Source organism: Lissotriton vulgaris, chromosome 3_1, assembly GCF_964263255.1.
Source record: "Lissotriton vulgaris chromosome 3_1, aLisVul1.2, whole genome shotgun sequence".
NCBI lineage: Eukaryota > Metazoa > Chordata > Amphibia > Caudata > Salamandridae > Lissotriton > Lissotriton vulgaris.
The window spans coordinates 1,136,868,639-1,136,882,832 of record NC_141689.1 but is presented as its reverse complement, the minus strand read 5'-3'; the positions used below and the strand labels follow the sequence as shown (position 1 = coordinate 1,136,882,832).

The 14,194-nt window shown below is 44.2% G+C and overlaps 1 pseudogene; it reads right to left on the bottom strand.

Annotated features, from left to right (window-relative positions):
* Positions 1-11,399: 11,399 nt before the first annotated feature.
* Positions 11,400-13,760, bottom strand: LOC147727551 (arf-GAP with coiled-coil, ANK repeat and PH domain-containing protein 2 pseudogene; annotated as a pseudogene).
* Between the last annotated feature and the right edge of the window lie 434 nt (positions 13,761-14,194).

Sequence of the window (14,194 nt, the reverse complement as noted above, 5' to 3'; positions counted from 1 at the left end):
CTGTTGGCGGAAGAGGTTTTATAAGCTTGAGTCCAGCTAACAATCAGTAAATATTTAAATAGTGAGAGATTGGGGCCAACCTTAACCTGCAGATGCTCTCAGGAAAGTAGATCTCCCTCATAAAAGAGGTCTCCCCAAACTTCCAGGCCAGCCTCTCTCAAAGGAATAGCTAGACTGTCTTCAAGCCAAGTGGGATTTTCAGGCAACTCCCACAGCGGTGTTTATTCACAGAGATAATTTTGTTTTATTGATTTCATGACTTCGGACCATGTTCTTGCAAGACCTTGAAGAGTCTTCAGTTTGATTTTTTTTTAAACTTAGGATTGCCAAATTTAAAAAGAAAGCCCGAAAGATTAACTCTTTCCCCATCCAACATAGCTGCACACATTAAGCCTACCCCAGTGGGCACTTTCAGCAACATTCGGGAATGGGATAATTGGAAGGCCCATGCATAGATCTTTAGGTCTGGAGCCGCCAGGCCACCTTTGTCCCTTTGCCGTCTTAGTTTTTTCCATACAATTCGTGGAAGATGGTTATTCCAGATAAAAGAGGAAATATTGGACTGAAACTTGGCTAATATAGTTTGATCAAAATATAAAGGAATGGTATTAAATAAAAAAGAAATTTTGGGGAGGATCAACATTTTAATGAGGTTAGCCCTACCTAATAATGAGAGGGTCAGGTGCGACCATGATTGGAGAAGTTTACGGCATTCTTTGACGACTGCTGATAAGGTGACTTGGACAAGTTTATTAATGTCCTTCACAATCGTCAATCCTAAATATCGCATTGACGTGCCTGCTTGAAATTCTGTTACAGAATCCTCATCATTCCATATCAGCATTTCAGTCTTGGTTGCATTGATCTCATATCCCGACACTTGTCCGAATGTATGAGCCAATCTCAAGATAGCCGGGAGTGCAGTGGTAACCTCTGATGTCAAAATAAGCACATCATTGGCATATAATGATACCTTTCTCATCCAACCTTGATACGAAAAAGGCTTGATGGTCGCCTCCTCCCTTTGATGTTGCGCAAAGGGCTCAATGTAAAAATCAAAAAGCCGGGGGGAAAGCGGGCATCCCTGCCGGGTCCCCCTAGAGATGGAAAAGGGGTTCAACAGGTCTCCATTAACAAGGAGGCACGCAGATGGATTATTATACAGCAGGCTTATCGCCCTACGGAACCCCTCGCCCACGCCGAATTTGGCCAAGGCCTCCGACAGGTACACCCAGTTGACTCTGTCGAAGGCCTTGGTTGCATCCAGCGTGAGGGCGGCCAACGGGAGATTGTTGGTTATTGCCATATTCATTGCGCCAATTAAGTCATAAGTGAGTTCATAAAGTTGTCTCCCTTTCAGGAAACCTTTCTGATCAGAATGAAGGACCAAGGGGGCAATTGAGACCGGCCTATACGATCCACAGGCCTCCTTAGGTTTACCAGGTTTTAAAATGAGGGTAATAGAGGCATTATCCCACAATACCGGAGGTGGCAGTCCTTCAAGAAGGATTTGATTGGTAAGGATAGTGAGGAAGGGAACAATTTCTAACTCCAAGATTTTATATAACTCAGCTGGCAGGAAGAATTCCCTAAAAGCCCTCCTGATTTCCTCATCCGATGTAAAGATGTTACTTCCTACTTTTATAGCGGCTATAATGTTACGGACCTGATCTATTTTGGACTTCCATGCTAGTAATTTCCCAGCACCCTCGCTATATTTGAAGTGCGCTAACTTGCTGGCCTCCCATCTTTGTTGGACTCTCAGATTTATAACCGAAGCCAGGCTACCTTTTAAGATCAACTATTGATCCTGAAGAGGATCTAAGGTGGACCCTGAAGCTGTACAATTAGTGTCAATGTCCTGTTGAATACGAGCCATTTCTACTTCAATAGAAGAGATCTTCTCCTTGTATTGCTTTAAATGAGTCCCAAATAGTTCTATTTGTGTCAGTGCCGTTGTTAGATATAAAAAAAATGATGGGTCTCCGACTTTAAATAGAGGATATCCTCAACATTGGAAAGGAGAGAGCGATCAAAGGACTACGTAGTAGGGGGTTTCTTAATACGGAGGCCCAGTTCCATCTCAACCGCAGAGTGGTCTGAAAGGTGAGATGGGAGGTAGTCTATGGATTTAACGGACTCTACCAGTCTTTGACTGATTAAAATAAAGTCAATCCTTGACTTATGATGGTATTTGAAATTACGAAAAGAGACCCCTTGTTGCTGCCCCGACCGCTGTCGCCACACATCCACGTACCCATATTGCCTCATGGCATCCAGTAGGAAGGATCTAGTTTTAGACAAAACAAGGGAACGACTATTAGGAGATTTGTCCAAGATAGGGACCAGCACAATGTTAAAATCGCCGGCCAGTATTGTGGGGCCTGAGAAGGAAAGTAGCTGCGAGAAAACGGATTCCAGACAGGAAGGGTCATCCTGGTTCGGGCCGTAATAGCCCACAATTGTAACTTGAAACCCTGCTATAATGATTGACGCACTGGCCCATCTACCAGAAGGATCCACAGCTTGTGAGACCAACCTAGCTTTAGCACCTTTTTTAAAGATAATCGATACACCCCTGGTATGCGATGTTTGAGTGGTAGAAACCGCAAAGTCAATCCACCGATTCTTCTTGATGAGGGCGAGCATTTCACTGTGAATCAAATGGGTCTCCTGCAACACCACGACCTGCACATCCAAGTCCCTCAGATATTGCAAGATTCTATTAGCTCGGGGCTTGGTGCGGAGGCCGTTGACATTCCAGGAGATAAACCTGACGCTACTCATCCCTCATCCAAGAAGACCTAAAATACTGTAACAAAAGCTGCAGTTGTACGTTATCGTCCATAACTTCTTTACTCAAAATATGACTGTTACCATTCCTTATATGACTATTTAGGTTATTGAGACCTTTTTTTATATTTTTGCCACCTCCCTCCACCTAACCCCCCAGAGTATCTACCCCACCCCCGTGAAAAACGCTTACAATATCTAACCGGAACAGTGTCCAGTAGATAGTGCCCCTCCATGCACTCCTGGCAAGAAAAATCTCCCGCTATATATTCAAAAGAAGATATAAAGAGCAAGAAGGGCAAAGAAAAGAGAACAAATGAAGCTGTGAGCATATCTAACACCGCATATTTGCCAAATAGGCAAGTGAGGAACCTGCATCAAAATTTAGAAGATGAATGATAGGGGGAAGGTATCCTTAAGGAAGTAAGGTAGATTGTAGAAACATAAATGTATACCTTAAGTACCCCCTTGCCCAACTCCATTAATAGTTCATCGGCTGCTTGTACAGACCTGATCTTAAACATCTTGCTATTATGCATAACTTTAAGAGCTGCCGGGAACATGAGCTGAGCTGTTGCACCTAACCTCCTAAAGGCATCAAGGCGCCTCCCAAATTCCCATTGTTTTTCGAGTGTAACTCTAGAAAGGTCTGATCTTATAAGAAAAGTGAACCCCTTCCCAGCCAAAGTCTTCTGTTTCAAAGCCATATTAAGAATCAGCTCTATCAAAACATAAGTATGAAAATTGACTAAAAGTTTGCGAGGTTTGGATCTCTGGGGGTTTTGTCTAAAGGGATCCCTATGAATTCTTTCAATGTCAGCCGACAGTTCCTCAAAAGAATGTTCTAAACGTAGGTATTCTTTAAGTAGAGCAACGATGTACTGCTTGATATCTGTTCCCTCTGATCCTTCACGTACATTAAGGATACGGATGTTCCCCCGTCTTGCATTATTTTCAAGAGTTTCCATCCTCTCGCTAAGAGCCAAGTCTTCTTTTGTGAGTTTCTGTATGTCAACTTTTGCTTGATCCAAATAGATTGAATGTGATCCTACTGTCTCTTCAAGCACACCAGTTCCTATAGTGAGCCCATCAATTTTATTATCCAATGTTTCACAGTAGTCTCTAAACTCTACTTGGTTAGCAGAAGATTCAGCGAAACCTTTCCTTATCTCCAAGGTAAGGGCAGTGAACATTCCCAAAAAAGATGCGGCCGTCATCGGGGAAGCAGGAGAAGTCAGTAGTGATTCTGAATCGACTAAAGCAGGAGCAAAAAAGATTTCTATGTCTGCCCCTCCAGATGCCCCTCCTGATTCAAGAAAGTTTATCTCATCGGCCTCTTGAGCCGACTCTGTAGTTAGGGTCAGGGGTAAGCTCTGCGTTGTCATGGATGAAGTTTGAGATGAAGGTTGCGTGGGCTGTGGTTCTCTCCCAATACCCTGGAAGCCATGAGAGTCTCCAGGGGGCCCGGTAGGTACTAAGTGTTCAGGACTTTGACAAAGAAGGGACCTCTTCTCAGCTGCATCACTCTCCTCCAGCGATGGTGTAGCTACTGGCTCCAAAGGTTGACTAAGAAGGGAGGAATGAGCATCTGAAACGTACGCCATATCAGTTTCGTCTGAAAGATGCAGTATCTGAGGTACGACCTTGAAGTAGGAGCGAAGTGAGGGGGTAATCCTTGACCCTATGGAGAGCACAGTTTTGGGATCTTTAGCCTTAGATTTGCCCCTCGAGCTAGTATGTTTAGACTTGACTTCTGTGCTCAAGTATGATGAAGATTTTGTCTTAACTGGTGTATTAGGAACAGGCTTGACACCTTCCCTGACCCCCCCGGCCCCCCAGAGACACCCGCTTTGTTAATTCCTGCTAACTTTTTTCGCCCTTGGCCGCCTTTGGCACCCCCTCTGGACGTATTAGGGGAATTAACGGTATTGGGAGTATTTATAGTATGGGAGCTCTGTGAGATAACCTCAGTAGGAGTGCAATCAGAAGGAATATGATTAATTTCCGTTTTAATCACACCCCCCACAAACGTAAAGCATGCTAAGTCCCCCTTACCAATTTCAGAAACCGCGGACACCTCCACTGTAGCAGTCAACCCAGAACGCTGTAACTGACCTTGTACTTCTTCCTTACAGCAGGGGACTTTTTTTGTGCACTGAAAGTTCTCCGCATTTACTGAGCCCTGAAAAGGGGGGACCAAGATTCTCAGCTTTCTGCCTCTCCTCAGCTCCAGCACGGCTGAGCAAACCCTAAATCCAGGCTCAGAATAGACCCCACACTCCTGGGGCAGGGTGGCGGGCAGCAGCTCCCAGCGCTGGTTGGGAAACTTTGCAACAGTGCAGAAACTCTCACAGCTGATCAAAGAGCTCTGGACTACACAGTCATCAGGAAACAGCCCACAGAGACCGCAGAGCCCCGTTTGGGATTCCCCAATACCTTCAAGCTCCAGTCGGCGTCCTCCGCCCTCGTTCAAAATCCATGGAAGGAGAAAGAGGACTTCGCGAGAATGTACATCGCTGAGGGTAGAATACCTCATCTCCCTGCCGATAATCCAATTGCTACCGGAAGAAATTGAAAATCTCAGGCAAGTTCTACACAAAACAAGTGCCCCCAGAAGGCCGCTATATTTAGAGGGTTGGTTCTTTATCTACTTGCTCATTTGCACGGCGGGGAACAATTCTACCGGGAGCTCAGTCCAGAGCACCGCGGCCAGCTAGCTAGCTGCCGCCATGTTTTTCCCCACTCCTCAAGGTCTACCCACTCCACCGATACAGTATTGTGTGCTTTATGTTCTAATCTTGTGAGAAATTAATAGAGATAGTTATATTAATAAATACATAGTTTTATATAACTACTGTGTGGTTCTCCTTTCATTTAGTCATTCAGGAGGTGATATTCTGATAAAACAAGCTGCTTTATATCCCTTCAAGATTAAACCTGAAGGCTGCTCTCCACAGCTACAACTAGGTTAACTTTCTAAAGGTTATCTTTGGACTTATACATCATAAGGGTCGTGTGGCCTGGTACAAGGTGCCCAATTTAACTAGCAGATAAACAGACAAATCTGTTGGATTGGCATCCCAGAGGTACCAGTAGCATTTTGTTGAGTTGACATTTTAATCGCTGGTAGTCAATTTAAGCTCCCTTCAGTGACCATAGGTTATAATGGAGAAATAATCTGTTTTGGCTTCAGAAAAAGGAACATCTTTAAAAACAGGAACTGCTAAAATGATTTGGGCTTTGACTAGACACATTCAATCTCATTCTAAAGTTAATGCCAAAAATGTAAAAAAATAGTGCAAATGGTTTTTTCATCCAAGTTTTGCGCTGTGGGCCCGTTACTTTATGGTACCTTGTAAATATTGTACATGTGAAACTGTTTATAAGTGGTATCACAACGTAAAAGATCTTTTGCAAAAAATGTTCTTTTGCATTATTTCTCGTTATGTGCACTGAGGAGGTACCTTGGGGATATTGTATAGGAAATACTGTGCAGCATGGTTAAATGAACAGCGGCTTGGGCCCTTCCATCATTGTGCTCTCATGGCCTACATCCCTGTACCTTTGTATTTCAACTTCCCAGTTCATTCACCTTTGTGTTCTCTTGGTCCTTAGTCACACAGCTCTCCCTCAAACCACACCCCCCTCTTTCCCTCATTGCTCTGTGAACACACCACCACCCTGCTTGTTACTACACACGTGCACCTTAATGTCCTACACACATATCTGACTCCACCCTGTCACATGCTTACATCTCACCCTCATTGACACATACACTCACACCTTATATACTCTTTCACAGACACTGCTTCACAAGCTACTCTTGCAGTCAAGTGCATGTTCTTCAGCTTCTTAATGTCCCCTTGCTTTTCAACACATGATAATTCCATGGGTACTGCCAAATGAGCACACCCCTCTCTATCGTGTGTTCTCAACACACAAACGCGAACAAATAAATACTGACATATGCACACACCCCCTCCATAAAGGTGCATTCACACTCCTCTCCAATCAGTGACACACGCTCAGCCTATTTCAAGCACTGCCACTCACACAAATATATGTGCCTTACACACAAATACCCCTCACTATCACATATGCATGCATTCCCGCCAATATCACAAGACATACATACCTTCTCCCCCTCATTGGTGCATCAATTCACACTTTCAAGGACACTCAGGGGGCATATTACCAAGCAATAGCGATTATCGCTATTGCTTAGTTAGAGACAAAAATTTACCGCAGAGCTGCGGCGATTTTTATCGCAGATAAACCTTGGTATTACCAAGGTTTATCGCAAATGCGATAAAAATCGGCCGCAATGCATGAATATCGCTGAAAAGTCAGCGATATTCATGCATTACCGAGCTAATGCTCTTAGCCATGTTATCCACCTCCCATTAGATAACATGGCTAAGAACTGCTCAGGGCAGGTATTAGCTTTTGGAGATATTCGCGCTTAGCGCGAATATCTCCAAAGGTTGGTAATAGGAGATAGCGATGTTAGCGACTGTTTCCAGTCGCTTACATCTTGGCACGCCCACTTTGCATGTCATTAGTGATAAATATCACTGACAAGCAAAGTAGGGCCCAAGATGGTCGCTATCTCCTACTAGCTGTCGCTAACTGGTGTTAGCGACAGCTAGGTAATAGGGAGATAATTTTATCTCCGCTTTCTTGGCTTTTAAAGCCAAAAAAGCGGGGATAAACCCCCTTGATAATATGCCCCTCAGTCTTTGTCATACCTTTCTTTGCGGTTTAACCCCTTTAACCCCGTAGTCTTTCTTGATTTAAACCACAGAGGCTGCAGTGCAGGGGTTTTAACCTTCTAATATTTAAGGAGAGGTGAAAAAACTCTAGGAGACAGGCACGCTAAGAAGGACAGTTGGAACTCTCAGAACTCCAAAGTGGTTCAAATCCTACCAGCAGTGGCAGACCTTGCGTCCATACTACTTTCATTCCTTCATCAAACACTGTGGCAAGGAAACATCAAGTCAGTCAATGCATTTTTCCACGTTATTAGGCTGGCACTACTCTGAGAGAAGAGATAACCATAAGGGTGCGAGAAGTAGAATAGGGACCATGGTTACCCCTTGCACCACTGAATGATGTTTGTGCTTTTTATCAGTTCTAATATTGCTACATTTAGGAAGAACTGCTGAGTATTATAGCAACCCACTGGTAATGTGAATAATGATTTTTTATGTTCACAGTTCAGCATTCTTATTGTCCCCTGCCTCAGGAAGATTGTACTTTCTCCCTCTGACCAGTTCCTGCATTTTCTTTATGTTGACAGGGCCAGTGCTTTCATACAATGGCACTATAAGAATGGAGCTTCTAGGTGGCGGAGCCAAATTACTGATAGAAGGAAGGATGCAATTTTACGGCATAAGTGGAGGGCCTTAGCTCAAAAACTTTCCTTAGGGCCTCATTTACAAAATGTTGATGCACAGCAGCATAGCAAGTATTCCTGCAGTGCTGCTATGAGTCAAAATAAAAGGGCCGAAATGCATTGTATCTACAAGATGCTGCACATTCCTGTCCCTCTCTCTGGCGCTAGTGCACAAACAGCAGCCATACACCAACTTAGACACCCTGACACCATGGTGGAAGGGTGCCTGCGTTGTAGGGATGATTGTTTATGTGCAAGAAGGGACACCTCCCTGCATATAAAAAATCATTAAAGGCGAGTTGGTCCTCTATGTTTGCTGCGGAATGCATCACACATAGAAAGAGCAACAAACGAGGAGAAACAAAAGTATTTCTCCTCTTTGTGCCACTTATGCTCCACCCCTGGGGAGTCATAGGATTCTGACGCATTCCCAGGTTTACAACATTTTGTCAATCTGTGAATGTGTCAGGTTCCATGATGTTGCTTGGGAACACCCGCAGCAGCACTCATGAAACGCCCTTTTCACTCAGAGTAATGAGTAAAATGGTCCCATATTTACAAGGTCATGAAAAGTCATGCAGGGTGACTTTATACAGCCTTGTAAATATGGGCAGGCACTCTGCACCACTCGTGCTTCTAAAATAGTGGTGCACTGGCACCACAATGGGCTTATAAATGAGGCCCTATGTTTCCTGGAGTGAGTGCTAAAAAATCCTTGTATCCTTCCTGCATTCAGCTCTGTGATGCCCACTTAGCTTGGCCACCGTGTACACGGCGCGTAATCCTACATGTACATGTGCACAAAGGTGTTTGCGGCAGTAGGGTTTTTGTGTGAGTGGATGCATTCTGAATACCACATTTGGCTTGATCATAGGTTCTTCAGATACAATTTTTTTTAACCCCTTCGCTGCGGCAGCTATTCCGCCGCAGCGCTAAGGGGGTGGGGCAGCCACGCGGCGGCTCCATACTGTGACGGAACCGCTCCGTCACGGCTCGCGGGTGAGCTGTGCTTGTGACGGAACGGTTCCGTCACGAACCCGCCCGCCCATTAAAGCGTCAGCGCAGGCGCAAAATCAGCGCCGCGCAGGCGCGGCGAGCGGGCCGTGACGGAACCGTTCCGTCACAAGCACAGCTCACCCGTGGCTTGTGACGGAGCGGTTCCGTCACAAGCATGGGAGGGGTTAAATAAAACTGTGACGAATATTCTTTACTTGCAAAGCTTTATTTCCTAAAAGGGAAGACACATGATTAAGATTTCAATGTAGAATCCACAAGACACTGCAAACATAGGGCCTCCTTTACAAGGCCATTGCGCCACTGGTACGTCACTTTTTTTAACACACCGGCGGCACAGTGTGCCTGCCCATATATACAAGCCACGTAAAGTTACCCACTGTGATTTTTCATGACCTTGTAAATATGAGTTCCTTTCACACATTACTCCGGATGAAAGGGGCATTCCATGGGTGTTGTTGTGGATGTTCCAACGCAACATCCATGCAACTTGACATATTCCTAGATTTACAATGTTTTGAAAAGCTGGGAATGCGTCAGAATCCTATGCCTCACTAGGGAAGGGGTAGGAGTGGTGCAAGAGGCGAAATACTTTTATTTCTCCTCGTTCTTTTCTCTTTCTATGCATGCTGTATTCTACAGCATGCATAGAAAGAGGACATGTCATCACTGATTGTTTTTGGGCTTCCTGCACAAAAACAATCATCCCCACAATGCAGGCATCCCTGAAAAATGACACAAGGGTGCCTGCGCTGGCACATGGCAGCCAATTGTGTGCCAGCGTAGGGGAAAGCACACGCATGCATTGCATTGTTGTCAACACAATGCATCCATATGCTTTGAAAATTATGCAGCTCTGCGCAGCAAAATGGCTTGCGGCGCGACGCTGCATCATTTTCTTGTAAATGAGGGGCATATTGACCACCCCCAAATTCATGCAGTGAATTAACTATGCCTAAGTGCTTTAAAAGTGAAGAAATCAACAGGAAATTCGCCACTCTTTGCAAATCGTATACCACTTAAAGGCTCATAATTACCAGTTTGAACTTAATAAATTAATATTATTTTTGGAAATTCATTTTTCAAAACAAAAAGTTTTTATTTTTTTCGGTCTCTTCAAGAAGTAAACTATTTACATACATTTGTTTGCATAACATTTCCCTTCGAGTTGGAAGAACATTGCTATACCTTTTTAAAAATGGTAAAAATCTGTTCTAATTTATTTACATTTTTTGTGTAATACTTGACTTGCATTAATGGGCAAACAAAATTACATTGGTACGAAGAAAGGCTGTTGCTACTAGAGATGCTTCAAGAGAAGGTGCATGGAGTGCAATGTTTTTGGAAAAATCGAGTACGTTACACTAATCCCACTGTGAGAGCACTGTACAGATGAACTAGAATGTATGTGCACCTGATAAGTGACTCAATTGAATTTGCACTATTTGGATATACATGCACCTGGCAATTTCTTGATTTGGTTCCAAGAATTACATTCATTATATCCAAGTAAGGTGCTAGCAAGGATTCTGAAAACCTCGTACTTTGCATACCGTTCACAATATTAAAGAATTTAAAAAATGGGTAAATAAATTCATAAACGAGAATGCTATATAGTGCCCATTTAACCATGTGCCAAATGTATCTTTTAAAACTGATACCTCTATTATTGAAGCTAAGAAAATGAAATGGCAAGCTAGTCATTGTTGACTAGGACATGAAAACTACAATTAGATATTCAAAAGCTGCCGTCTAGAATAACAGTATAAACAATTTTAGAACATGCACTGGTGTGTGTTTTACATGGAAAACAGACACCAGAATTGACATATACTACATAGCATGGCATCTGCTTCACTTAGGATTTACAATGAGAAGACTTCAAATCTGTGTATCCTTCCGCTGAGGTACCACAAGGTGAAATACATGGACAGCAGGAACATGTGGTAACTTGATATATTTAAACCAAGGAGCACTTTGCTAGACTGGCTGCTGAGGTATTCATATTTCTGGTGCCCTGTGGTGTCTTTCTGTATATAAAGGACCCTATATTCATGGTGTCAATCAAATGCTGTTGGAGGTTCCAGACTGTTCGGTTCTTAAACTAATGTTCCCAAGTCAGGCAATGAGCCAGGGACCAGGCATTTTACTCAGGAAGCACCAGGTGTGGGTGAGGACAAGGGTGCACTTTTCTCCTCTACATCTTTGAAAACTTTAGTGTACCGGACATCTGGAAACGGTTTAATTTCTCAGGATTATTGGATGCCATGTGTGAAAATTCACGGATTACGTCCTGGTAGGTCTCGTCACCTGGCTGTCCATACAGTCCTTCAGATTCCCGCATCTCCTCATTCATTCTTGCCACTCGCAACAGGGTTACAATACCAGCATTTGCAGCTTCAAGTGCAATAGTCAAGGGGCATTTTCCTTCTTCATCTTTGGTGTGCTGATTTGCCCCACGCTTCAGAAATAAGCAGACTTGCCCGGTGTGCCCTAAAACAGTTGCATGATGCAGGGGTCCTCTGCCATGCAGGTCCATGTGATTAACATTGGCACCATTCTGCAGCAGGAACTCACAAGTGACCAAAGAGCCCCCATGCACAGCCTGAATGAGGGGTGTTGCGTTGTTGTCCTCTGCATTCATCCAGTTAACATCTGCGCCATGTGCCAATGCTTCTGCCATATCAGGGAGGCTTCTCTCATGCGCAGCTCGATAAAGGTACAGCCCCGGATGAAACTTTTTCGAATCCTGAAATACTGCAGAATCTCGCTTCTCGACTTCTAGGACTGGTTGATGCAAACTTTTTGAGGATACAAAAGAGGCAAGAAGTTCTCGAATGCCTTCTGAACTGAAGTGCAATACACTGGCATTGCTTTTCACTGAACTTCTGGCAGATGTTGAGAAGTGATCCTGTGATGCCAGGGACTTCTCAGAACTGCTGAGGTCTTCGTTCTTGCACTGGGAATAAGGCCTTTCCTGTCCATCAGGAGGGTGTGAAGCAACGCAGTCCTGGTTCACAAACCTCTTTTCCATGTACTTTGCTCTGATATATGCCTCCTTTTCCACTCTTGGACTTTCATTGTCTGGCTTCTTTACTCCAAGGGTTTTCAATTTAGCTTCATATATTCGAATAATAACTTGATTTCCCAGTTCACACATCAGCTTTAGTACTTCAGGCTTCCATGTATCTAACGTTAATGACCTTACTTTTGAAATGTGCACACCAAGGCTCCTGTGTATCTCAGAACACTCAATGCACAGGATGATTCCAAGGTTGATGCTGGCCCATTGCGGATCCGCCAGACCACAATCGCAGCAGACCGAGTTTCCAGCGATACACTGGATCCGCTGTAAGGCACTTTCACCTTTAACTGATTTTTCTTGCACATTGCTGCCAGAGTCCAGACTTCCTGTGGAAGGTGGAGATTTCTTATCCAGCTTCTCCGTCTCATCACTTTTTTCTCTATATGCTGCAGCAATGCCGGTTTGGACAGCTTTAATCCATGCCTGTCGCAGCTTTTCTGAGTCAGCCTGTAGCATGCGGCTCTTTGTTGGTGTGAGTACTTCAAAGCAGAAACGTCTTTCTATGTCTTCAAAGTGTTTAACTGTGCAGAGCCGTAAATCTTCAAAAACCACTTTGGGGTTATCCTTCATTTTTTTCTGATATACCAGTTGGTTGTTTTGTATTGAGAACCAGCGCCTGTTCCAAGCTTTAAAGGCATTAGAGGCCCTTTTAAAGAGATATCCTTCCACCACAATGCCATTAGCAGTATCAACATTGTATTGAAGTCCGAGATCATCGTTGGTGAAATCCTCCTGCTGAATAGTGGAGTGTTTTTGTTCCATGTCCCTCTTCTGCTTTGCTGCATGCACATCAAGCCGATCCAGCTGTGAACCAAGCTCTTCCATGTGCGGTTCAAGTTCACTGAAGAGATCGTAGCCCTGGTGGAAGAAGCCGAGATGTGCCTTCATGAAGGACAACATTGATTTTAAAATTTCAGACCTCCGCCTTGACTGAAGAACATTGATTTGAAGGACGTTGTCCAAAGCTATGTGCTGGAAGCACTTTCTTTTTGCGATTAAGATGTTTGTTGCCTCCTCCACCTCCTGCAGTTTTGTTCTTTGAACTTGGGCATGTTTAACTAGAGCGTTTTCTTTTTCTTTACTGACCTTATCAAACTGCTTCTTTGCATCTTTGAATTTTGGAAGATCGTCCTGAATAAATGTCTGGAGCTGTGTTTGAATGGATCTCTGAGCTTCGTCAAACAGGATTGTGTGATAATTGATCATTTCTTGGAGGCAGTCTGAAAACTTGGTCAAGCTAGACTCAATCACCACATCCTTGCTAGAATACTGTGCCAGGTCCCGCATGCCATTCATAAATTGCTTGTTGGCAGCACAAAAGGCCTTGCCTGCATCAATCATGCCACTACATAGCTTAACAAGCTTATCAAGTTTCACTTCCAGTCCCGTCACATCACCTTCAACCTCCTTCAAAGCGGCTCTGAAACGGGGAGAGTCCTTCAAGCACTCCTCGAAATCAACGGCCCCCTTCATGCTGTCGCCTCGGCCCCTCCCGGGCGATCAAGGTGAGGGCAGGAATAAGGAGGCAGCAGCAAGATGAGGGGGTCTGAGCACCGCAGTTGAAGTCTATCACTCTTCAGCCCGCTTCACCGCTGCGCAGCTCTAAGCCCTCTGCGCTTCCTCCACTTCTGAGCACGGTCCCTGCTGGCAGACACTCCAGTCTCCTAGGTACGCACATAGACATAGACAACAGACAACAATGCAAGAGTCTGAGCGTCATAGACACAAAATATAGAATCAGATTGTGGTCCTCAGCAGGGTTCCACCAATGTATTTGCATTATCAGCAACAAGGCAATTTATCATTGGAGGTAGTGGTCTTAAATAATTTTTCTGTACATAGGCAAACCTGTTTATTTCATTGTCTGGTCACAAAGGTCCATTTTAAAGGAAGGTTGCTGCAAGCAC